The sequence below is a fragment of the Gobio gobio genome (assembly GCF_949357685.1).
Source record: "Gobio gobio genome assembly, chromosome: 12".
NCBI classification, from domain to species: Eukaryota; Metazoa; Chordata; class Actinopteri; order Cypriniformes; family Gobionidae; genus Gobio; species Gobio gobio.
In genome coordinates this window covers 44,216,356-44,241,713 of record NC_137105.1, presented here as the reverse complement: position 1 = coordinate 44,241,713, position 25,358 = coordinate 44,216,356, and the positions used below count along the sequence as shown (strand labels likewise).

At 37.3% G+C, this 25,358-nt stretch overlaps 1 protein-coding gene across 2 annotated transcripts in view; it reads left to right on the top strand.

The window, feature by feature from the left end:
- Positions 1-1,854: 1,854 nt before the first annotated feature.
- daam1b (dishevelled associated activator of morphogenesis 1b) overlaps positions 1,855-25,358 on the top strand; it is a 148,276-nt gene continuing 124,772 nt past the window's right edge. Inside the window, exon 1 of one of the 2 annotated variants that reach the window (XM_079831402.1) lies at positions 1,855-1,995. The gene's annotated coding sequence lies outside the window, so the exon portion shown is untranslated. The remainder of the gene's footprint in view (positions 1,996-25,358) is intronic. The other variant, XM_079831400.1, reaches the window with a different exon arrangement.

The window sequence follows — 25,358 nt, the reverse complement described above, 5'->3', positions numbered from 1 at the left end:
TCCTTTTAATGCAGCTGCATTTAGCGCCTATATATGGTGCAATAAGCTCTCGTTCACAGTTACATTATACAAATTCAACTTATAAGTGTAGTTATACAGTTCTTAACTGTGTATCTTGTGTCATGTCCTTATCATGTATATTTACGATCCTTATTTGTTCTCTCACAGAAAACCACATTTATGTATCCACGCAAACTTGTGTATGCCTTGCAATTGGATGACTGAATAAACTATCATCAAAGTTCATTCTGGATTAGCTGCAGTTCTTTCTAGCCGAAGAATTAGGCCAGTTGAGTTCCAACCATCCCACTGCGCACAGAATATCCCACAGTAATGCTTCGAAGCTTCATGATGCTGTGTTTTGAAATCGGTCATCACTATATAAGTCGTTATTTAGGGTTTTTTGCACACAAAAACTATTCTCATCGCTTCATAAAGTTATTGTAGAACCGCTGTAGTGAGATGGACTTTGTAACGACGTCTTTAGTGCCTTTAATGGGTCTTGAGAGTGAACCGTGCATTGTGCCAGTGGAGGCCTTTCTGAGCCATCGGATTTCAACTAAAATATCTTCATTTGTGTCCCGAAGACGAACGGAGGTCTTACGGGTGTCGAACGACATGAGGGTAAGTAATTAATGACAGAATTTTAATTTTTGGGTGAACTAACCCTTTAAAGGGATAGTTCACCAAAAATGGAAATTAGCCCATGATTTACCCACGCAAGTCATCCTAGATGTATATGACATTCTTCTTTCAGACGAATACAATCAGAGTTATATTAAAAAATGTCCTGCTCTTCCAAGCTTTATAATGGCAGTGAATGACAGTTTCTATAAAGTCCATAAAAGTGCATGTATCAATCATAAAAGTGCTCCACAGGGCTCCGGGGGCTTAATAAAGGCCTTCTGAAGCGAATCGAATGGGTTTGTGAAAAAAAATATCCTTATTTAAAACTTTACAAACTGAAATCTCTAATTTCCGCTAACTGTCGTATGCACGTTCACGAGAGACTGGCGTTCCAGCGTATGACGTAGGAATATGCTAGTTCTTGCATCAAACGCATTGCTTCGCTTTATTCACCCCCTAGAGCCGTGTGGAGCACTTTTATGATGGATGGATGCACTTTTATGGACTTCAAAACAGAAACAGCCATTCACTAACATTATAACGCTTGGAAGAGCCTGGATTTTTAATATAACCCTGATTGTTTTCGTCTGAAAGAAGAATGTCATATACAACTAGGATGACTTGAGGGGGACTATCCCTTTGATACTGCATTAGTCGGCTATCCTCCTTTACTAGCTCTAAAATGACATTTTGGAATTACCAACGGAGGTGTGCGTAAGAAATTAGTTCTGCACACAACATTAGTTCTGCGATTTAAGGACAAAATCGGAAAAATGTTTCGGAATAAATCATCTGAACAATGTTTTGAGGTGTTGTAACCGTAGTAAAAGCAAAATAATTGACTCCGGGCCGTTCAGTTATTAGAAAAATAATGCACAACCGAGGTGTACTGGCCAATTACTGACCAAGTACTGCATTATTTTTCTAACGGCCCGTCATCAATTATTCCTTACACAATGCTGTTATATAACATATAAATGCTGTTAAAAGAATAATAATAAAAAAATAATAATAATTAGGTTTTTAAAATTATTTAATTATTTTTGTCATAAATACCATTACGTTATTCATTATACTTTAGTTTAAAATTTTCAATTGTTCCTTATAAATATATAGTCCTTTTACAAGGCAACCAAACTCACTGACTCGTTGTACCTGGCATCACCCACAGCTACTACATCTCCCGTTAGACATCAGTACATCTACCTTGTCTGATCATGCGCACTCGCTCGCTCTGGTCGAGTGGAAAAAAATGATGACGTCAACTCGCTACAGTGTCTGTGCAGTGCTGAGATCAAGCACATTCATAAGTCCCGTCTACCCAAACAAAACAGGGGAGTTTGAATGAATAATGAGACCACATACGAGGTAAGAACAGACTTTGTGGAGGAATGTGTAAATTGCGCATATATATGCGCGTGCTGATGGATTGTGGTGGTGTGACACGAGAAGCGTATTATCACCGCTGTCTGATCAGTGTACGAAAGGTGACTGATGATTGTATGAACGGTAAACTGTTTATTCAAATGCCCCAGTGTCACACAAGACACGGATATGAGCTGTTATAAGAATCAATGGCTGGTCGCACAGATCAGATCCGCGAGACTAATGAAACAAAGAGTTGCTCACACTTTCGCATGTGCTTTTATTTTAATATTTTCGTTTACGTTGCTTAGCTTCGCGGTTTAAAACGAATGATTTGCATCTTATTTGTTTGAGATGTCATGTCACTCGTGTTTGATAGTCCGGAGCACAGTCTGCGCGCGCGCGAGCGAGCATGTAACCGGCTTCCCAACAGTGTAATGTTTCACCATAAGTGCTTCTCTGTTTCTTTAAAGTCATTTAGTCTAGCTATAGACTTACTTTCCCAGATTTTTCTTACCTGATAAAATAATTTACTTTGTTTATATTCTACAGCACTATTTACAGCAGATTGTAATGAATAACGCAAAAATATATTTTTTTAAAGTCATTTTAAAGGCATGGTTCACCCAAAAATGAAAATTCTGTCATTAATTTACTCACCCTCATGTCATTCAATCACAGTAAGACCTTCGTTCATCGTAGTAACACAAATTAAAGGAACACTCCACTTTTTTTGAAAATAGGCTCATTTACCAAGTTCCTTAGAGTTAAACAGTTGATTTTTATCATTTTTTAATCCATTCAGCCGATCTCCGGGTCTGGCGGTAGCACTTTTAGCATAGCTTAGCATAGATAATTGAATCTGATTAGACCATTAGCATTTCGCTCAAAAATGACCAAAGGCTTTTGATATTTTTCCTATTTAAAACTTGACTCTTCTGTAGTTCCATCGTGTACTAAGACCGACAGAAAATGAAAAGTTGCGATTTTCTAGACCGATATGGCCATGGGCGTCGGAACCATTGTATGTGGGTGGGACAAGACCCACCCACTTTTTACGATCAGTGATATTGGACCCACTCACTTTTATCGTCTCTAACATTCAGCACATTTCTGTTTACCTACCCCTAATCGATAAACACTTATTATTAAACACATGTTAGACGCTTTATTTCCACTTTTCTAATATTTTCTTCATTTTTATTGAAAATAAATGCCTTTCCGATCTGATATGTGATGGGAAAAGGGAGAAGATTGAACTTGGCGAAAGCCGGACTTGAACTGCGGGTCGATTTGTGTCAAAACTAGATGCCGTGCGTCTTACCCCTACACTGCTGCCACTCTCAATGATATGGCGATTTCTGTAACTTTATCTTTCTGAACTATACGTTTAGCAAGCAAAGCGGTATATTTGCACTTAATGTAATTGGCATCTACTCCAGTAAAAAATTTCTGAGAACCCACCCACATTTTTTTTGTTTCCGATGCCCATGGATATGGCTATGAACTATTCTCTCATTCCTGTGTAATAATCAAGGAACTTTGAGCCGTACCATGAGTGCAGCGGGAGAAATGATATTACGCAGCGCCTAAAAATAGGCTAACTTCCGTCAACATTACCAACGTGACAACCTGCTTGCACAGAGAGAATGCTGGGGACTATTTTCAGGCGCTGCGTAATGTCATTTTTTTTGCAACTTTCATTTTCCGTCGGTCTTAGTACGTGATGGATTTACAGAAGAGTCAAGTTTTAAATAGGAAAAATATCAAAAGTCTTTGGTCATTTTTTGAGCGAGATGCTAACGGTCTAATCAGATTCAATGATCTATGCTAAAAGTGCTACCGTCAGACCCGGAGATCGGCTGAATGGATTCGAAAACGGTAAAACTCAACTGTTTAACTCTAGGGGAGTTGGAAAATGAGCCTATTTTCAAAAAAAGTGGAGTGTTCCTTTAAGATATTTTTGATGAAATCCGAGAGCTCTGACCCTTCCATAGACAGCAATTTAAAGAGCACCTATCATGGAATTTTGAAATTTACCTTTCATGTAGTGTGTAACATAGATCTAAGTGAACAAAAACATCCTGTAAAGTTTGAAATATGACAGTGCACCGTATATATAGTTATTTTCTTTCAAAAGTAAGAGTCGACTCTGAGTCATTTTTAAGAATCGTTAGAAGACCGAAGCTTTTTCTCTGACTAGATGACGTCAAGTTATTTGAATACGATACGCCCACTTATTGCGCTCCAAGACGCCAGTGAAAACTAGAAAACATCATGGCGACGAGACGCTGTGTTCTGAAGTGCGACTCAAAAGCAAACTTTTTTAATCTGCCCAAGGATGAGCATTTGAAGACTAAGTGGCTTGAAGACAAACCATACATCGTCGCGATTGTGTGTTTATTAGTCTTCAAATGTCTCTATTTGCATGTTTCGCGATCTCAGGAAGCTTTTATTATGGAATTCTATTATGGCACATGGTATCTTCTTCATCTGTCTGTACCATATATGGACTACATGTGCACAGAGCGCCATCCGGCTGCCAGTATGAATTGAAAACAACACATAAGAGACTCCATCACTCATGATTAGGTGAGGAAGTATTGAATAAAAAATACTCCTCTGTTTAGAAATTTGACACAGACATATGAGAATCTATCAATATGTCTCCTCATCTGCACACTTTTGAGCTAAAAGCCCTGAGGGATGTTGATTTGTCGCGAGTCTTCGTGAGGAGAATAGAGGAGTTTTTTTATGAATGAGATCAGCTGAGGCTCATATTACAATCAAACGGTACTGACGCGGTTTTCATATTCATAACTCCTGACACATATTAACAAATTACTGTCACTATAAGACTTTGATGGGCGTTCCGTTTCCGAAAATATTTGCTGCACAGACTATACCAATCACAACTGACTGGGTCATCGGACCAATCACCACAGATTAGCGTCACGTAAAGGCAGGGTTTTGAAAAGTGAATCACTAAAGGAATCATTTGAGAATCGTTGTCAAAACAGGTAAAAATAAATGCATATTATAAGAAAACTTAAGTCTTTTTTGTCATTGCATGCATGCAAAACTGTTGTTGGGGACTTCTAAAACAATATTTGGAACATTTTAAATGCCATAATAGGTGCTCTTTAAATAACACTTTCAAGGTCCAGAAAGGTAGGAAAGACAACCGTAATTTTATGAAGCAACAAGACTTTTTGAGCAAAAAAACAAACAAAAATAACGACTTTATTCAACAATTTCGTCCTAGCCTATCAGTCTCCTGCAGTCAAAAGTGATGCGCTGTTCACGTGAGCACCACGACGCATGCGTGTGATGATGACGCAGGAGATTTTACAAAGTGAAGTTCTATCCCTTTAAGTCATCATGAAGCCCAGGACCACTGAGTTAGAACTGAAATTGAATTCTGCTGCTCTGAATCTATCTTTGTGTTATTTTCGTCTCAGTCTGTCTTTGTGTTTCTATATAGGCCCTATGTCAATTAAAGGGATATAAATGAAAATTCTCTCATCATTTACTCACCCTCATGCCGTCCCAGATATGACTTTCTTCCTTCAGTTGAACACAAACAAAGATTTCAGAAAAATAACCCATCTCTGTGGGTTCATATAATGCAAGTGCATAACAAAAATTGATGCTTCAAAAAGCGATCCCATCGATAACCCATATGACTCAAATGGATCAGTCAGTGTCTTTTCTGAAGAGAAACGAGAGGCCAACTGTCATATGCACAGGCACGTGCGGGGGGGGGAGGGGGGGTGGGGGGGGGCATTTCAAAATTCATTTCAAAATGAATCAAAAGTGCCCCTCTCAGACAAATATCAATGATAATATCGTGGTCAATAAAACTAAATAAATGTGATTATTATAACATGACAATGTATACAATAGTAACGAACGGCTCAAAAGTCGGACAATTTCTGTTGAGGCGTTGCCTTAACGCGTTGCTATGGGTTGCGTGCGTTTTGATTGACTGCTGATTTTCCTCTGTTCGGAAACGGCTCTCGAGCCAAATATGGTCCTTTCAGAGAGTGTGTGGTCTTACGGGAAAAAAGTAAACCAATTTTTTTTTTTTTTTTTCATCCATAATCAGAGCTAATGTGTTGATTTAATTACAAATCTATATATTATATATTTTAAAGTATTACACCATTCACCAATGCCCGTTTGTCATGTGTATACACCAACCAATCGTGATCTGGCAAAGCAAGTTCAAATTCCATTGGGCGATGTGAAGCGGTAATTTTCTGTTCTTATTCATAAATCGGTTGAAAATTACATGAACAGATGAACTAACGTTCGTGGAACGATTTCCTGCGATTTGTCTCATTTTATAAATTGCATCACTGACAAAATGGATTTTAACTGACAACAAACAAAACCATGCAGCAGCAGCAAAAGTCGCATTAATGGTAAGTGTTAAATTCACTTGTATTTATGTATATTGATACACCGTTTACTATTTCATGAAACTATCAAAGTTAACAAAACCCAAGTGCCACCGGCCCCTACAGGCCTATTATGTGAAGTGTAGTCTGGCGAAATGGTTACGTGAAAGGACTTTATTAGCTATATTACCATTTTTTTATATTATAAAGCATTATGAAAGAACTCTCTTATGTTCATCAAGCCTGCATTGATAAAAAACAGCAATATTTTGAAATATTATTAAAATAATGGTTTTCTATTTTAAAATAATTTAAAATATAATTTATTCCTGTTATCACAGCTGGATTTTCAGCATCATTACTCCACTCTTCAGTGTCACATGATCATTCAGAAATCATTCTAATATGAGGATTTAATGTCAATGATGGAAACTGTGATACTCTTTTCAAGATTGTTTGATTAATAAAAAGTTAAAAAGAATATAATGTAATAATATTTCACAATATTAGGCTACTGTTTTTTCTGTATTTTTGATTAAATAAATGCAGGCTTGATGAGCATATATTTATATATATATATATATATATATATATATATATATATATATATATATATATATATATATATATATATATATATATATATATATATATATATATATATATATATATATATATTTATATATTTATTTATTTATTTATTTTTATTTTTTTTGCCCCTTTTTTACATTTGAGCCCCTGCCCATGAAGAACTCTCTGCACGGCCCTGCATATGCATGTGATCTAAGCACTGTAGAACTGAATAAACAAATCATATACATCTGGGGGAACATGAGGATGAGAAAATTCTGAGAGAATTTTCATTTTTATCCCTTTAATAGAAACACAAAGACAGACTGAGGTGAAAACAACACTGTGTTTGGTTGTTTTGGAATATTTTTGTTGTTGTTGTTTTCAGATTTTTCATTTTTGGGTGGACTATCCTTTTCTAATCCCATGGCACCTGGTTGATTATGCTGATGATGGACGATGTGGAAATGAGGCTGCTGTCTGTTGTTTGTTCCCTGTCTTTCACTGGTCAAGCATTCAAATGCGAACTAGACCTAAAATTCTTTGTTATTTGTCCATCAGCTGACAGCCATGTACTGATATCCTCAGTTCTCTTGAGTTCGAAAGCCCATGTCACTCCACATTTTCATCATTCTCAGCCGCTTCTCTATTACTAGGGCAATATATCCTGTGGACACCGCGGGGGCATCATGAGTGATGGATTTCCACACTTGACTCGACTTGTATTCCTCTCAGACCGAGCATATTCCGCCCTCAAATGGGGTCCTGCTTTGACTCTTAATGGGGTCACTGCATTGTTTTATAATGCTTCCTGGGGTACACTTATAATGTTAGTATGATTTTTACATCAAAAATTGTCATCATTTATAAATAAAAGGAATTTTTCCTACCCTGATCTGGACCCTAGTCCAGAACTCAGTAACTGATGAACTTGCGCTGTTTGATTGACAGCTCCAGCGATTGCAAATGGAGTGTTCTTTGAACATCTGACTGTACATGGATCATGACATATTGGAAATCACTGGTCACAGATCAGGGATTAGAATTAATAGGGTTACTATGGGCGTCTCTATAGGCCCTTTTTAGGAGGGCTTCAGCAGAGCGCGCGTCAGAAGCTGAGGTGTGTGCGTTGATCTGAGACTCATTGGTCTGTCACCGTTCGTCAATGTCAAAATATTTGAGAAAACCAATCAAATCAGAGTAGGCGGGCTTTATGCTCATACAGAAGCTGCTGAGGCTCAGCGCTAATTTTAGCAGCATAACTCGACGTCAAGTGCGAGATATGTAAGTAGCTAAACTAAACATTTCATATTTGACAGCTGCTTCTTTAAGTCAGAAATGTTAAACAAATGACAGATATTCAGTCTAATTTTGCCATTTTGATTTGAAATAGGCCTATGTAATGTCATTTATAATTGAATTAACAAACAAGAAATATTAACAAAGTTATATTAGTAATAAATGTGTGCATATTGTAAATTAATAATTCCGTGTTTAGCTCTCAGTAAATAAAAAAGGCTCAACTTTTTTCAGCCTGTATTGGGCATAAGATTGTGCATATTGTGCATTAATTTAATACATTTAGTTACCTAGCTTTCCTGTTAGCCTTCAGTAAATTAAAATGTCTACAAAAATGATTAATAAAACATATACATATCAGTTAAACATATGTTTACTTTCTTCACTGACAAAAATGGAAAAACGTTATCAGTCAAATCTGCCCGCTGACATGGTTTTCAAGCTATTGTTATCTAATTTTTTGGCGTTCAAAATAGGGATGGGCATTTTTGTCAATTTCTCATTTCGATCATCGATAGGTCTCAAAAACGAGTACTCGAGTACTCGGGGGCGGGGCATGTGCAGGGGGCGGGGCATGTCCGTCATTGAGATAGTGAAAATTCTGTTATGAAAATGGTTGTTGACAAATACAAACGTGACATGAAAACAGGTATATGAAAACATGAACATATAAAACAAAAAATAACTGCTAGATTATGATGCATAAATGTCTTTGAAAAAGAAACATCTTTATAAAATGACCGTCTCAAATAACCAGTCAGTAATATCGAGCATTGCCTTTGAGCTGAAACTGTGAAATAACACCACCCTGCAGAGCTTGCTAGCTGGTTAATAAACTCAACCAAACGCACCCTATATCAATGTTAATATGAAGATTATTATTAACCTATTACGACATAAATCAACACAAAAGGACGTGAATGCGCTCGTGAACTTCAGCGTGCTAGATTTTACAGGCGAAGGGTTTGAAACGGAACATTTTGAATGCGCTCTTCCCTTAACAACGCTGATACACGGACAACGAAAGCAGACAGAAACAACATCTTATTAAAATCCTGTTCTCATTATAATGCTTTGACAGATTGACTCTGCACATCATGCACTTAATTTTAGCGTTTACATCACTGCGCGTTTTCAAACTCATAACGAAAAACAGCTTTAAATAAACTAGGTCTACTGTTAAAAAATACGAGAACAGTATAGCAGTGCTGCATTACTAATATCAATGATTCTGAGAAAGAAATAGCCTATCTGAAAAGAATATCTGTCTCTAAACCACATCGAGCTCGAGCATTAATGCATTTGAGCTGAAACTGAAGAGAATGAACAACAGCCGGTATAAAGGCAGCGCTTTGCTAGCTTATTAAGCTCAACCAAACGCGTTTTATATTAGATTAATCAGATATAGACAACATAAAAGTAATCTTACAACGTGCATCTGCAGAAAAGGACGCGAATGAACTTCACGCGCTAGTCTGAGGGTTCTCGCTATAGTTTCTCTATGGATCAGCTGATAAACGGGGAACTAAGCACAGATCATTTACAGCATTTTCCACAGTGTTCTCATTATAATGCTATGTAGCTATGTAGCTGCACATCTTGCACTAACCATTTAATGATCAGTGATTCCAGACATCACTGCAGTGCCTCAGTTTCACTTTATTTCGCCGCGGTCTGGAGGCTGTATAACGCTAACCAATCAGACCTCCGGTACTGCGCAAAACGACACAATAACCAATAAAAAAGAGACACATTTTTTTTTTTTTTCAGGGCGATCATCGTTCTCATGATCGATGATCGCTGTCACGTTCGAGTACTCGATTACTCGACCACTGTTGCCCATCCCTAAAAACATCTTAAATTGCACATGTAGATTATAGAAACAAAAAAAATTCTCGAGGGGCTATGCCCCCAAACCCCCCTAACCTCACATTTGGGATCTCATTGATTATAAACCTGAATACATTGTATGATTAAGGGATGTACAATATGACCATGAAGAATAAGGCATTCATATTTGCTTTATAGGTATAAGTAGTAATAAACCACCAATATCCTAATATTATGCATCACGGGCGTCGGAACCATTGTATATGGGTGGGACAAGACCCACCCACTTTTTACGATCAATGATATTGGACCCACTCACTTTTATCGTCTCTAACATTCAGCACATGTCTGTTTACCTACCCCTAATCGATAAACACTTATTATTAAACACATATTAGACGCTTTATTTCCACTTTTCTAATATTTTCTTAATTTGTATTGAAAATAAATGCCTTGATATGTGATGGGAAAACGGAGAAGATTAATTTCGGCGAAAGCAGGACTCGAACCGCGGGTCGATTTGTGTCAAAACTAGATGCCGTGCGTCTTACCCCTACACTACTATCGCTCTCAATGATATTGCGATTTACCTAATTTTGTCTTTCCGACCTATACGTTTACCAAGTAAAGCGGTATATTTGTACTTAATGTAATTGGCATCTACTCCAGTAAAAAAATTCTGAGGACCCACCCACATTTTTTTTGCTTCCGACGCCCATGTTATGCATACTAATAAGCTACTAGTTAATAGTAAGAATTGGACCCTAAACTAAAGTGTTACCATTTTTTTTTTCATAACCTCACTGGGGGCTGAAATAAAAATCCTAGAATCGCCCCTGATGGTTACTGACATGTTGTCGCATTACTGAAAAAATATGAAAGAATGTTAATATTTGTGTGAACCTTTAACCCTCTGGTGCTCTTCGTTTAGGGGTTGCATTTTCCCGGTCATAAGTGACCGGACACCTAAAAATTAAACCTCCTCCACCCCAGTAAAACCAATGCAATTTATTTTTCTTCAATAATATTTTTTCTTTTTAATTTTGTATTTTGAGATGATTTTATCTATTTTTTTATATTTATGCAATAATTATTGTCTATTTTTGCCATTGAAAATTTAAAAAAAATTTAAAATATTTTTTTTATTTATTATTGCAGGATTTCAGGTTAAAATAGAGACAAGGCCTTCAAAATATTTTTTTTTTGAAGGCAGATTAGCGCCCTCTTTTGGAATTATTTAAGAAATCATGCAATCATGTGTGGAATCACTAGAGGTCTCTGTGAAGAGGCTTGAGAATTCCCTAGTTCTCTTTTGAACACATTTAATGATTTTTTTTGTTGTTGATGGATTTGAATATATATATATATATATATATATATATATATATATATATATATATATATATATATATATATATATATATATATATATATATAAAAAATCTCAAAGACTATTTACTATAAAGTTTTAGATTTTTTTTTTGTTTGTTAGAAATATTGATTTTTTTTCTGTTAATTTGTCTTTTTGCAGATTTCCCATTCATTTCCTATGGTGTCATTTTTGACCGAAGAGCACAAGTGGGAGTAATTTTTTTACAACCACTTAGCATGCTCGAATCATGACCCCATTTTTTTTGTGTGTTTACAACATACATAATGCTAGAAAAGTCACCAAGTTTCATTTTATCATGTTTTCATAATATTCTGATGAAGCTGTGATTTTTAAAAATTCAAAATGTGTTTCATAGGTTCAGTTTTTCATAGGTGTGTGTGTGTGTGTATAAGTGTGCGTGTGTGCGTGTGTGTGTGAGTGGATGTGTCACTGTCAATATTACACTCTTGATGTTTTAGAGTGTCACCCCTTTACTGCTGTGTACTTTTTTTCAGCATCGTGGCCGATTTGTAGATTGTACACACAAATATTCAGATAATTTTTGTGTTTTTGCCGATTACCCATTAATTTCCTATGGTCGGTCATTTATGACCGAAGACAATGAACGCTACTTTTTAGCATGACCAATTAGCATGCTCGAATCATGACCCCAATTTTTTGGTGTGTTTACATACCTAATGCCAACAAAGTCACCAAGTTTCATATAATTCTGATGAAGCAGTGATTTTTTAAATTTCAAAACAGAAAATTTTCCAGTCAGAAATGACCGAAGAGCACCAGAGGGTTAAAGGGTTAGTTCACCCAAAAATGAAAATTCTGTCATTAATTACTTACCCTCATGTCGTTCGACACCCGTAAGACCTCCGTTCATCTTCAGAACACAAATTAAGATATTTTAAATGTATCACTGACTGTACATTTGTTTTAGCTGTACCGCCCTTGGGTCCAGACAGGTTTACAGGACTGTCCTGTGATGTGTACCCTTGCTAACCACATGAGTGAAAGGTTTGACTTTCTTTTTGTGCTGTATTGTGTGTGTAGCATTTCTTTATGTAGTTCATGGTCAGGCTGAGAAAAGGCACAGACACTGAGGGATAGTAAACAAGACGTTTGTTAAGCCGTGCTCTGTCCTTATGTTTATGGAGGTATTCATGGGTGGGTGTGTGTGGCATGTGTTCCCTTTTGTCTGACTGTGCCATCAACAAACCGCCTCTTTTGCAGAGCCACGTGCCTGGGTGCAGGTGAAGGGTGTGTGTGTGTGTGGTGGGGTGTTTGGTTTATTAATTAGGCGCAGGGTTACTCCAGCCAGCCAATCAGATGACTGCGACTGCGGCTTCTGCTGCCTCCACAACTCATGTTTGTTAATGAGGAGAAAGCTGAGACACCGCTGGGAGTCGTAATTGTTTCCGCTGGTAAAAGGGTGGTCCCGGGACAGCTGGGGTTACCCCACACCAGCACTGACTGCACATCACACTAGACTGCTCTGATGCACAATGCAGATCAGTGTTGCCATTTATAAACACTCAACCGCTCAGAAGTTCGGAGTTGGTAAGATTTTATAATGTCGCTTTTGCTAAAACAACGCTGCATTTATTGGGTCAAAAATATGATTCAAATTTAAAATAACTGTATATTTATATAAAATATGATTAATTCCTGTGATGGCAAAGGAATAATATGCTGATTTGGAACAGAATAAATGCTTCTTTTTATTATCAATGTTGAAAACAGTTGTGCTGCTTCATATTTAAACCAGGATACTTATTTTTCAGGATTCTTTGATATTTATGTAAAAATAGAAATCTTGTTATTGTATAACATTACGTATATTCTGTCATTTTTGATTAATTTAAAGGGGTCATGAACTGCGTGTTTTATTGTTTTATATTATGTTTCCTGTGGTGCACTTATACTGTTAGAATGATTTTCACAGCAAAATTTGTCATAATTTAGAATTAAAAGGCATTTTTCCTACCCTGATTTTAACGCTCTGTTTGAAGGGGCGTGTCTGTTGTCAGACTTCAGTGTAAACGCCCTCTGCTGTGATTGGCTGACATCTTTGCAACTTGATTTCTGCACATTAACGAATGCTTTCTTCATAACTAACAGTGCAAACACAATGTAAATAAGCGATTTGTTGATTATTACGGGAGTTTTGGCACAATTCCAGAACAATTCTCAGTCACTGATAATCTCACCATTTGATTGACAGCTCGAGCGATTGAAAAGGGAGCGTTTTTTGTTCGCTTTCTAAATATAATTTAATCACTGGTCTGGGGCACTGGTCTGGGAAGTCTGCTCTATATTTTCTACTGCACAAGAGGCGTGATAAACGAGCATAAATTCAAATGACTCTGTACGCAATTGGATAGTCCTTCAACCAATCAGACCACAAGAGGCGTGATCAACGGGCAACGACCCATCGCTTCTCTATCCGTCATCGTGTTAAACCTGCCAATAGCGCGCCAGGTGGAAAAGCCAGTCTGTGATTGGTTCCCGCAAAAGTGTAACAGAAGCAGTAGAAATGTATGTACAGGTTTCCAGACTGAGTTGCAGGGCGAAATCAAATCGCCAGCAGGTCAGGCTGGGTTTACCCAGCCACTGCAGCCAGTCTATCTCGACACATCATCGGAGCAGAACTTTCTTCTTGTGGGTGTCTGAGAACTATTGTGTGATTGGTCAGAAATTTTAAGTGGGCGGTGTTAATGCTGAGAATCGGTAATGTTCGGCACCTGCTTTTCTCGTGAAGTATGGAATGTCCTGGCCAGAACGAACTTTGTTCTTGTTCTTGCCACCACGAGAAAACGAACAAATTTCTTTGTTCTTGTGGAGTATGTACCAAGCTTTAGTGTCGAGTACATATCGTAAAAGTCTGTTTGCAAAGCCTGCGCTGAAATTGCGTCTGATTTACCAAAGAATCCACCGTGAAATGTGCCAAATACAAATAAATAATGCTCAACTGAGACATTCATATTGTTGAAAATAAATAACCACATTTCTAGCATTAGGATCCTTTGGAAGGGAATGTTATTTGAAGTCCATCCTGTTTCGCTCTTCTCTCCTCGTCATCTCACTAACACGCCAGTGGGCGGGGCGAAAGTTGGAATGATGAAGTAGGCGTGATTTTCTTCTGCAGAGGCGGTCTTTCACAAATAGGCACATTCCAGAATGAGTGGGGAAAAAGCTGATTTTGGACTAGCAAGGAAGTTTTCAATTCTGAATACTACAGGATATTCTTATAGTATGATGACCTCTTATATGTCAAAAGCTCAAGGAAAATTTGATTTCTCAGTTCATGATCCCTTTAATAATGCATCCTTGCTGAATAAAAGTATTTATTTAATAAAATAAATACTCACCTCATACTTTTGAACTGTAGATTAATGCAGTGCTATTTGTTGAGTTGTTTTATAATGTCCATATAGGAAAAACTCCATTATGTCTTCATTTAACTGCTGCCATCATGTTGTAAACTGCATCTGATGCTGATCTAAACATAGTCTGCACTGCAGTCTACATTTCTGGCTTCCCTCCCAGTGTTTCTTCCTCAAAGTTTGGTCATAAGCTTTGAAGTATTTCTTGCATCAAAACCGGTATGCTTTAAACTTTCAGTACTTTCTAGTCGCCTTCCCATCCTTCTGTTCTCCATCTTTTGGCATTTAACCATTGCAACAGTTCAAGATCTAGAACTTAAATGCAAGGTTGCTGCACTTCAGAAGATTGTTTTCGCCAAAAGATCTGTCAAATACTAAAACAATTTAGCTACCATTGTGACAAATACAACCTTCAAATTTGGCTCAAGCTCAGTGCTTAACCTCTGCATTCAGTGGATATGTATTGCACACAACTTGAGTCTCTGTTGTCTTTTGCAGAATTGGGTGAGCACTTTGTTAATGGGGCATGCGAGAGATCGCAGCATGGCAATGCTCTACGTCTACGAGCATTTCGGCTCCGGCCAGACCTTGTGAGATATAGGACCCCACTCAACTTGGCCATAACAATGGGCCTGTGTGACCGTTTGAATGTCCTATTCTCTGAGTGGTGTGGTTCACTTGGATCAGACAATGGCTTCACTTTGCATCATTTATTGCCAGAGGCCCTGCATGTCACTAGGCCACTCCTGTTTGCCCCGCTCGGAACCAATTGTGCTGCATCTACACACCTTCAGCAATTTTGGATCTGAGATTTGTTTGTTCTGTTGTCAGCTACGCTAAAATGGAAATTACTTGCGTTTGCTTGCAATATGAGCTCTTATTGTCTTTTTGCCACTCGGTCAGGTATAATCCTGTTTGGGTTTGTATCCTCAAGCTGTCCTTCATCTTTGTTCAAAGAAGATTATGTGAATAGGGTGACTGTAATTACTTCTGATCTCTTCCGTGCTTCACTTTCATTCCCCTTGTTTTTCTTTTGTGCTTGTCACTGCTTCTGCCCTAAACCCTACTTTGCGCGCATTAGGACTTTGCATGCTCTTCATGGTTGGTTAGTTTAGGATTAAACTTGCCTGATAGATCTCTTACTCTCTTCTCTATGATCCATATAAAGGCTTTTTCCGTGCAAGGCAACCAAACAAATTTCACTAAAGCCTCACGCACAATCACTTGCTGTATTTATGCCTGGTGAGTTTAAGGGGATCCCCTGGTGTTAAGACTTGTATGGCTTAATATAACATAAATTATGTAATATATCTTACCCATGAAAGATCTACGTTATTTAAAAAATCCATTACATATTTGGACAATGGGCGGCGCCATTTTGTTTGCGTTACTATGTCGATGACGTAGAATGGTTGCACCGATCGCGGCTACCTTAACTTCATCCCACTGTGTCGCAACAATGTCATCTGTTCAGTCTTTTCAATTTGAGCCAGAGTGCGAAATTTGTGAGAATGAAAACATCGAAGACGTTGAATATGAATTGCATCAAAACGAAGACAATCGGGGTGTTGAGGAGGCGAGAGTGGGGCAAAATAGATGGTGTCTCTGTGGAAATTGCTTGGCGAGGCGAACCGAACCGAGAGAGAGTGTGTTTGCTGTAAGGAGATGTAGTTTCTCGCTGGATCAATTCAAGGCAAGTTTATAGATCGAACTAATGTTGTACGATTGACATGTACGTCACCTGAATGCAGTAAACACAGTGAAACATGCGTGTTGTTTTGATGTAATTCATATTCAACGTCTTCGATGTTTTCATACTCAAAAAATGTCCTACTCTGAGTCAAATTGAAAAGGCTGAACAGATGACATTGTTGCGACACATTGGGATGAAGTTAAGGTAGCCGCGATCGGTGCAACCATTCTACGTCATCGACATAATAACGCAAACAAAATGGCGCCGCCCATTATCCAAATATGTAATGGATTTTTAAAATACCGTAGATCTTTCATGGGTTTTCTACTACATATTTCAGTAAGAGACAACATTTATATTATATTAAGCCATACAAGTCTTAACACCAGGGGATCCCTTTAAGGGATAGTTCACAAAAAATAAAAAAAAATAAAAAATAAATTCTACACAAAAAAAAAAGTATTGTTTTTGTCAATACAGTGAAAGTCAATGGGGTCCAGAACAACACTGAACCCTGTTTACTTTCATTGTATAGGCAAAATCTTATTTTGCGTTCTTAAGAAAGCCAGGTTTGGAACGACATAAGCATGAGTAAATGATGCTAGAATTTAAATTTTTGAGTGAACAATCCCTTCAAGAGAATGACTTTCTGGAAGCTTTTAGCATACGTGCACTCTAGTTGAGAGCTGTTGCTGAGGTAAAATCAGTGGCCTTTCCGCAGGGCCTTGGAGCCATGAGGTCTTTCTCCTCTTGAAGGGCCCCTTGACCTTCTTTATTCCACCAGGGTCAAGGAACAGGTCATCCTCAGGGTGCCTTTGAATAGTCAAAGTTTTCTTAATTCATTGAGGGTTGCTGGTGCATTCCTCAGCTTTGCTCCCAGGATATTGAGAATCTGGACGGTTGGTTGGTGTTTTATTAACACTTGCTGAGACATAAAAGAAAGCATGCCCTAAGTTCACTGACGTTCTCACATAGAGCTCTCTTTAAGTTAAAGGAATATTGAGTCAGTCTCAATCACCAGCATTTGTGGCACAATATTGATACCTACAAAAAAAATTCTTTAAAACAGCAAAAATCGCACTTGGGGCGAGGCACTTATAATGGATGTGAATGGGGTTATTTAAAAAAATTTGGTGCGATTTAAAAGTGGAGTTGTGAAGTTTATAATAACTTTTTATTATAAAAAAAAAAATCATATTAACTTGTGTAGCCGTTTTAAGGTTTATGGTGTCAGATTGCAATGGTAAAATAAAAATTAAATGGTAACGTAAGATATTGTTGGCCATTCAGTGTTTCTGTAAAAAAAAGATAATAGTAATAGATATTAGTAATTATTATTAAAAGATTATAATAATAATCTAGGCATACTAATTCTATATACTAATAAAAATATATAACGCACTAAGGATTGATGAGCCGCTGGGTTCATGAATATTAATCACGTTGTCAGCATTCGCTCGAACTGATTTGCTGAAAAATCTTAACAGGGATGGTAATAGAGGAACGCCAGCCAATTAACTTATACTTAGCCTCTAACACACACACACTTGCGAGTAAAGTCTAAGAATGTATTAGCCAATGGCTATTATTTAGTCGCATAGCCTATACGAAGATTTAGTGGCATACGCGAGTGATTTACCTCATTGTAAAGGGTTGGTTCATCAACAAGAGTGCAGTGAATTAGTCGAATCTTGTATTTAAAGTGGAATATAAATTTAAACCAACTTGCTCTTAAAAGTAGGTATGGACAGATATTACATTTTTGGCCGATACTGATAATTCTTTACATTTGAAAGCCAATAACCGATAAATTGGCTGAAATTTTTGAGAACCTGATTACAAAAACAAAAGTCTCTCCATTAAAAGCCATGTCCCAAACACACGATTATAATGATGTTTTCTTTATCATTTTATGTAGCCTATGTGACAGACAGATCATATTTCAAGTAATTCAAAACTGCACATCTGAAGTATCTCAGCTGAAGGAAATAATAGATTTTTTATCAGCTTAAATATATTTGGCCAAATTTCCTTATCTTATCGGTACCGATATGGTGACCGATATATCGTGCATCCCAACTTAAAAGTACCCCATGGAGGGGGTAAAATGATTGTAAATATGCCAAAAAAATGAAGAAATGTGACCATTTACAATCTTGTGTCATTTATTTTAGTCAGTTGTGTAAATCTATTCCTCTTAAATGTATTGTTGATGTTATTATTGAAAGTTGGCAGCCCACAGGACTTGTCGTTGACTTCTATGAATTCTGGTGTTGTTAGACAGACTGGGTGTAGACAGGTGGTCAACGTTGAAATGCCTTTTTCATATCCGTTCAATAACTCAGCAATTCTCTGAATTCTGTGGCTTCCTGGTAAAGTAAATATTTCAGTAACATTAAACCAAGTGCCTCACACCCTTAAGAAGTGTGCACTTTTTTTAATCGCTGCCATATACTTTTTCCCTCGTACGGAAAATCGTACATGCATAAGAATCAAGAATTTGTGTAAATTAGAACCGTGTTTTTTTGTTCTTTGTTGAGCTCGGCATTTGTATAAATGCAGTTGTTTACAACCAGATTTCCTCGTTTGATAGTTTCCCGCTGTTTGACCTCCCTTAAAGCAGTTTGATTTGTTGCAGAGATGTCCAGCAGTGTCTATGTTTGGCCCTGTGGTTTTAGTGGCGGTGTGTGCTCTCTCTACAGCGTTGATGTTGCTGTCCTCAGTGCACTGTAATCTGAGAGTCACAATCTAACTGTGGGAAGGCATATAGACATGGTGCTTCCTCTGCCCCCACACTGCAGGCTGGGGCTGGACCGATAAAACAAGGCCAACGGCCAAAACAAACCTTAGCTTGTCATCCTCCCTCACGACTCTTTAGGGAGGTGAAGTGTGGCTGAGGGTGCTCTGGCCCCCCTCATAAACATTTGAGATGTGAAGAGACTGAGGTTACACAGGTATGATTAACGCAGACAGCCTGTTGGCGACACCTGAGTTGTAAAGTTACTTGGTTAGAATTCCTTCCACAGTGAGCTCCTTTAGTGAACTTCTTGTCCATGTTGTGCACTGCCTGTCTTCAAGGGATAGTGAGGAAAAATGTATACTCTGTCATCATTTACACATTTGTTCCTTCAGCCGAACACAATCGGAGTTATATAAAAAAATGTCCTGGCTCTTCCAAGCTTTATAATGGCAGTGAATGGAGGTCCTGATTTTGAAGTCCAAAAAAGTGCATCCATCCATAATAAAAGTACTCCATACGACTTTGGGGGGTTAATAAAGGCCGTCTGAAGGGTAGTGGTGCATTTGTATAAGAAAAATATCCATTTTTAAAACTTTATAAACTAAAATAACTAGCTTTCGACAGAGAGCCATGCATCGATTTATGGCGAAAGAGTGACCCCTGACCTGACGCATGACGTATTAATGAACACGGAAGCGCAGAGGATAGAGCAAAACAAAACACCGGTCATGAATAAGAAGTCTAAATTGAGAATTTTTAAGGAGAAATGTTGGAGAATTTCAATATAAGAGAAGAGGAGCTTGAGTTTGTTGCCCAGACCTATTTATTTGAACCGCGAGAGGCATCAAAGCTTGCGCTACTCCTACATCCTACGTCATACATCGCGTTAGGGGTTACTCTTGTGGCGCAAGTCAATTTGTGTAGGCCGGAAGCTAGTTATTTTAGTCTAGAAGGTTTAAATGTGGATATTTTACAACAAAACCCATCGATTCGCTTCAGAAGTCCTTTATTAACCCACTGGAGTCGTTACTTTTATGGGCTTATTTTTTTAATATAACTTTGATTTTATTCGTCTGAAAGAAGAAAGTCAAATACACCTAGGATGACTTGAGGGTGAGTAAATCATGAGATAATTTTCATTTTTGTGTAAACTAACCCTTTAACATATTATAATATATCTTACATTAGCTTTGTGTGAAGAACAGACCAAAATGTAACTTTTTTTTAGTTTGAGGAGTGTAACAAAAGGTAACTTTTGTCATTTGTTAGGTCTAGGAGTTGGTACACATTTCCTGAAATTATTCCTTTCTGATTCATTTGGGTATATTTCAGTTATAAAGTTAATTTTGCTTACAAAAGAAAATTTTTCTGAGCTATTGCTGTAAATTATCCAGAGAGCCTTCCAACCCGGCATATGAAGAAAAGAAAATGTTTTGAAATTTAACAACAAAGCACAAACTATACAGTTCAATTGCTATTCATTTAACAGATGAGTTTGTGACTGAGTTTTGAATCATTTGTTCCAAAGACCTGGGGCCTGTTTCAGAAAGGAGGTTCAACCAACTCTGAGTTTAAAGCTGAACTCTGAGTTGACTTACTCTGAGATGGGAAACTCTGAGTTTTGGGTTTCAGAACAGCTGAATTGAGGTAGTTCAATCAACTCTGAGTAGACTGACTCTGAGTTAAGCTCATGCACTCCAACTATGAAAAGCCACGATCAATGGAGCTCCGAAATTACGATTCACCATGGCAACAGCACCCAACAAAAAGACGTTTGCATACTTCCAGGTCAATACACAAGTTTAATTCTTAATTATTTTAATGAAGTTTAATTTTCATGGTATCCAAAAGGCAAACAAAGAATGTGGCAGCAGCAGCTAAAAAAAAACAAAAAACAAAAAACATAATTCAATCAGGAAAAGCTTTAAGCATAAAATGTTCATGGGTGTAGGTTTAATGACTTTACAAACATTTGACACATTAAATAAATATCATTCAATGTCCAATGTACAGCAGCTTTTCCCACATAGACCCTTTTCACAGACTGTGATGACGTTTTAATGGTCATTAATATCGTAAATCCTGCAACGTTTTTTGTATTTTTTTTTTTATGTATGTACATTTATAACACTAATACTTTGTATTATATTACTTTTGCATCAAATTACAAAAATCAAGTTACCGCTGCTGTGAGAGTGTTTCTAATACAGCGTCTATGGAAGTGATAGTTAAAATTAACATCTTTCTCTCTTTTCACTGCAGTTATCAATCTCACTTTAATTTTTCCATCTTTTTGAAAGTTGTGAAATCACTATTGTGGAGTTTTTCTTTTGCTATTTGAGCAAATGGAGACACAAAAATATATATTTAATGTATTCTCTCATTCACCGCTATAAGAGTTAACCCTATGACGACTTCAGCTTCGGAAACCCAGAAATGTGAAAAGGTCTATGCTCTTTTCACATAATGAAATGTTCTCTAATCCCACCTGTTACATTTATTAATCAGGGTAATGACATTAATATTTGACTTCTACTCAGGCCAGCCAAACACCAGCACCACTGACAGATGAAGAGGAGATGGAGGAAGAATATTAACACCCAACAGGAAAAAGAATAAAGTATTTGTAGGAAATAAAGATGACTATAAAAAATGTAAATAAATTTATATAACAGCTGTGGTGGTGGTTATGCCATATATCTTGTACTACCATCTGGCAGCATCCTTCCATTCCATACAATAATCCGTTTTCAGAAAGTGTGATGATGGGTATATGAGTGTCATAAATGCGCCCAACCACTGGAAATCCTAAAGGAAATTCTAATTATTAGGTTACTTCTACAGGATTATCAAGTGAACGTCTGGATCCTGTATAAAAGGACATGCCATTTTTGTCACTTTGACAGTGTCCTCATGATGAAAATATGAGCAATGAATATTCCCACAAAGAATGCTTTTCTTACTTTGTATTTTTGTCAAGTGGCAGATAATTTAATTTGTTTTAAGTAAACTTTGCTTACTTTAGATTTAGATTAAATTTATAATTTTTTTATATTTATACTTGAAATACAACCAAAATACTCAGTAAGAAAAGCATTTGTGGCGTTTGAAATAATGAATAAAGTATTTAAACACTGCTGGTGCTTTAAAAAGGGGGAGGAGAACGAAATAAACTCTGGGTTTACCAAAGAAAACCTGCTCCTGACCAGGTTAGGTTCAAAGAGTAAGTTACCCTGGTAACTGACTCTGAGTATAATTTACCTCTCTTTCAGAAACGGGCTTGGCTTACCCTGCTTTCTCGGGTTTGACATACCTCCCATTCTGAAACAGAAAACCCAGAGTTTCCCTTATTTCAGGGTTAACCTACTCAGAGTTTTCACTTAACCTCCTTTCTGAAACGGGCCCCTGCTCAAAAGAGTTATTAATCTTGTTGTGCTGTATGTTTTTGCATGCAGCCCATAAGGAAAAATCAATATAAAGATGTGTTTTATTGCCATTATTTTGTGGTGCATGATGGCATGCCTTACTTTACTTTCAATTCAGAATGCAAACTAGGGTAAAAATATGAGTTTTCCATGGGGCTGTGGTTTGATGTCTGATTCATGCATGAATAATTCTGCATCTTTTCAATAATCAATAATTGAATGATTGTGTTCGAAAAAATATGACTTAAATATCAGTCTGTTCCAAACACAACGCTCTTATTTCTTCAGAAGACGTGTAATGTAGCACACAAGTCATACTTTCAGGTACTTTTTTTGTCGTTTTGGAGCTTGACAATCTCAGTTTTCATTCATTTGTATTATATTGATTATATAGTTAACTTTTGTTTTGTTTTGAGTGAACAAAAACGGGTGAAATATCCCTATAACCATTGTGTTAAAGTAATCTGACTGAATAATTGAAGAAAAACAGCAAGACTTCAGAGACTAAGTGTTTGCCATGTTGCTTCCATTCCATTCCCTGTGTCAGAACCACTGAAAGGGCTTCAATTAAGTCTTTTGTTCTGTGGTGACTGAGTGCTTGTTAGATTCCATCATCGTCCCGTCTGAAAAACACATCCTCCTCATTCATCAGTGAGGCCAAATTTCTGTTTTTAACATGCTGCTGTTCATACACGTTCTTTTGTTACCTGCCCAGTCATCCCTGTTTCCAAGATGTGGCTTGATTTGGAGCCAGAGAACAGCTGACGCTCCAGGTGTGCTGATAGTGGGTGGGCTAAAACAATAGCATCACTGCAGAATAAAAAAAGAACATCAGGTGCATTGTCTTCTTAACAGGCTAACATGGGTACTAAATAAAAACCATCCAGTGCTATATTGGTGTGGGGAAGAAGCAGAGACAAACTCTAAAGTGGTGTATCTGAGAAGCTTTTTAGAAGATGTGTAGAAAGAAAGATTATTTTTAAATATATTTGTGTCACCAGGTGCCTTTTTCCTAAATGATGCAGTGCTGGGGTGAACTCAAATATTTAGAGCTCCCTAAGGGTGATAAAGACACGTTTTACAAGGTCACTTACAAGGTCAATAGAGGGCTCGTAAATTGTCATCATGTCTCCTTAACTCAAAGAATGTTTTATGGTGAAGTGAAAAAGTAGACCATAATTCCAATCTTAAAGTACTAGTTAGTAGTTACCCCAAAAATGAGGTATGTCATCATCAGTGTTGGGAGTAACACGCTACAAAGTAACGCGTTACTGTAATTCCACTACTTTTAGTGGTAATGCGCAAGTAACTAAATATTTTTTTAATCAAGTAACGCAATTGCAATTACTGAAATTTAAATTAGTTCGTTACTCGCGTTACTCTCTTTTGTGAAAAATGAACGCTTGCTGACAAGAAGCTCAGATCTAGGCCCTAGCCTGGCCCACTGCTTTTTTGTCCTCCCTATTACACATTGTTGCAGCTATTAAAATAGTTAATTTTTGTTTTTAATGTCAAAGTAGTTATATTTCGTTTCGTTTCTTTATTAAGTTTGTTAAATGAAAGTTTTTGTTTTTTTTAAAGTGACTACCAGCCCGTCGGCCGACAGCGAGTTAACCCAACGCTTTAGCCTCTCAAATCAACACTTGGCTTGTCTTGCCTATAATAAAATCCATAGATATCAAACACTTCAAGCATCACAATGTTTGTTGAAACTGCTAGCCTATCACCACCACCTCAGTAAAAAGGCATTTTTGTATTAGTTGAGGTTAGGCGTAGGCACTCGCAAATGAAACGGGCTACACACAATATAAAAAAATAAAAATAAAAACATGCAGTTTGTCTTACCATACACCTCTCCGCAAAATGAACATAAATCTGATCTTTAATTGCCGCGCTATATGCACATTTAACGTAGTTCACTTCAACGAAAGCAAAAGATATGAGCTGCATCTCATTTATCAGTTAAAAGATCAAAGACCGCAATATGAGAGAGCGACTTATGCACTGCTAAGATCATTTAGTCTCTTTAGTTTTAATGAAGATTATTGTGTTTTTGAGCATCTAAGATAGTTTCACTGAAGGCAGTTTGCGTGTTGGCTTGCTTTACTCATTTGCGGCGACGCGTGTTGCACCTTCTGAATTGGTTTGTTTGAGTAATCGGATTTATATCCGTCTCGAAAGAATCTCGGAAGGCATTTACTGGTCTGGTCTTTTCACAATCGGATAGATATCTGGTCAGAGAAAACAAATGAAGTGACCAGGTGTAAAAAGGCCATAACTCTCCCAGGCTATACTCTCCCAGCTGCGCCAAAGGAACGCTCGCTGCCGCTAGTGGACACTTTACACTGTACTACTGCTTGATTTGAAGTCCTTTTGCCCTGTTGATTACAATAAATAGGTCTAAAAATTATGTTTATTGTGTTTGACTGGTCAGTACTGTTCATATTTACATTTAAAAAGCAGACAAAAAGTAACTTAAAAGTTACTTTCCCTAGTAACTAATAGGGGTGTAACGGATCGCAGTTAATCCATGATCCGTACGGATCACGACCCACGGTTCGGCACGCACGTGACCCGCGGATTTATTGTGCTTTTTTTTTTAACTTGTGGATTAATCTGAATTGTTTAGCGATCGCAGA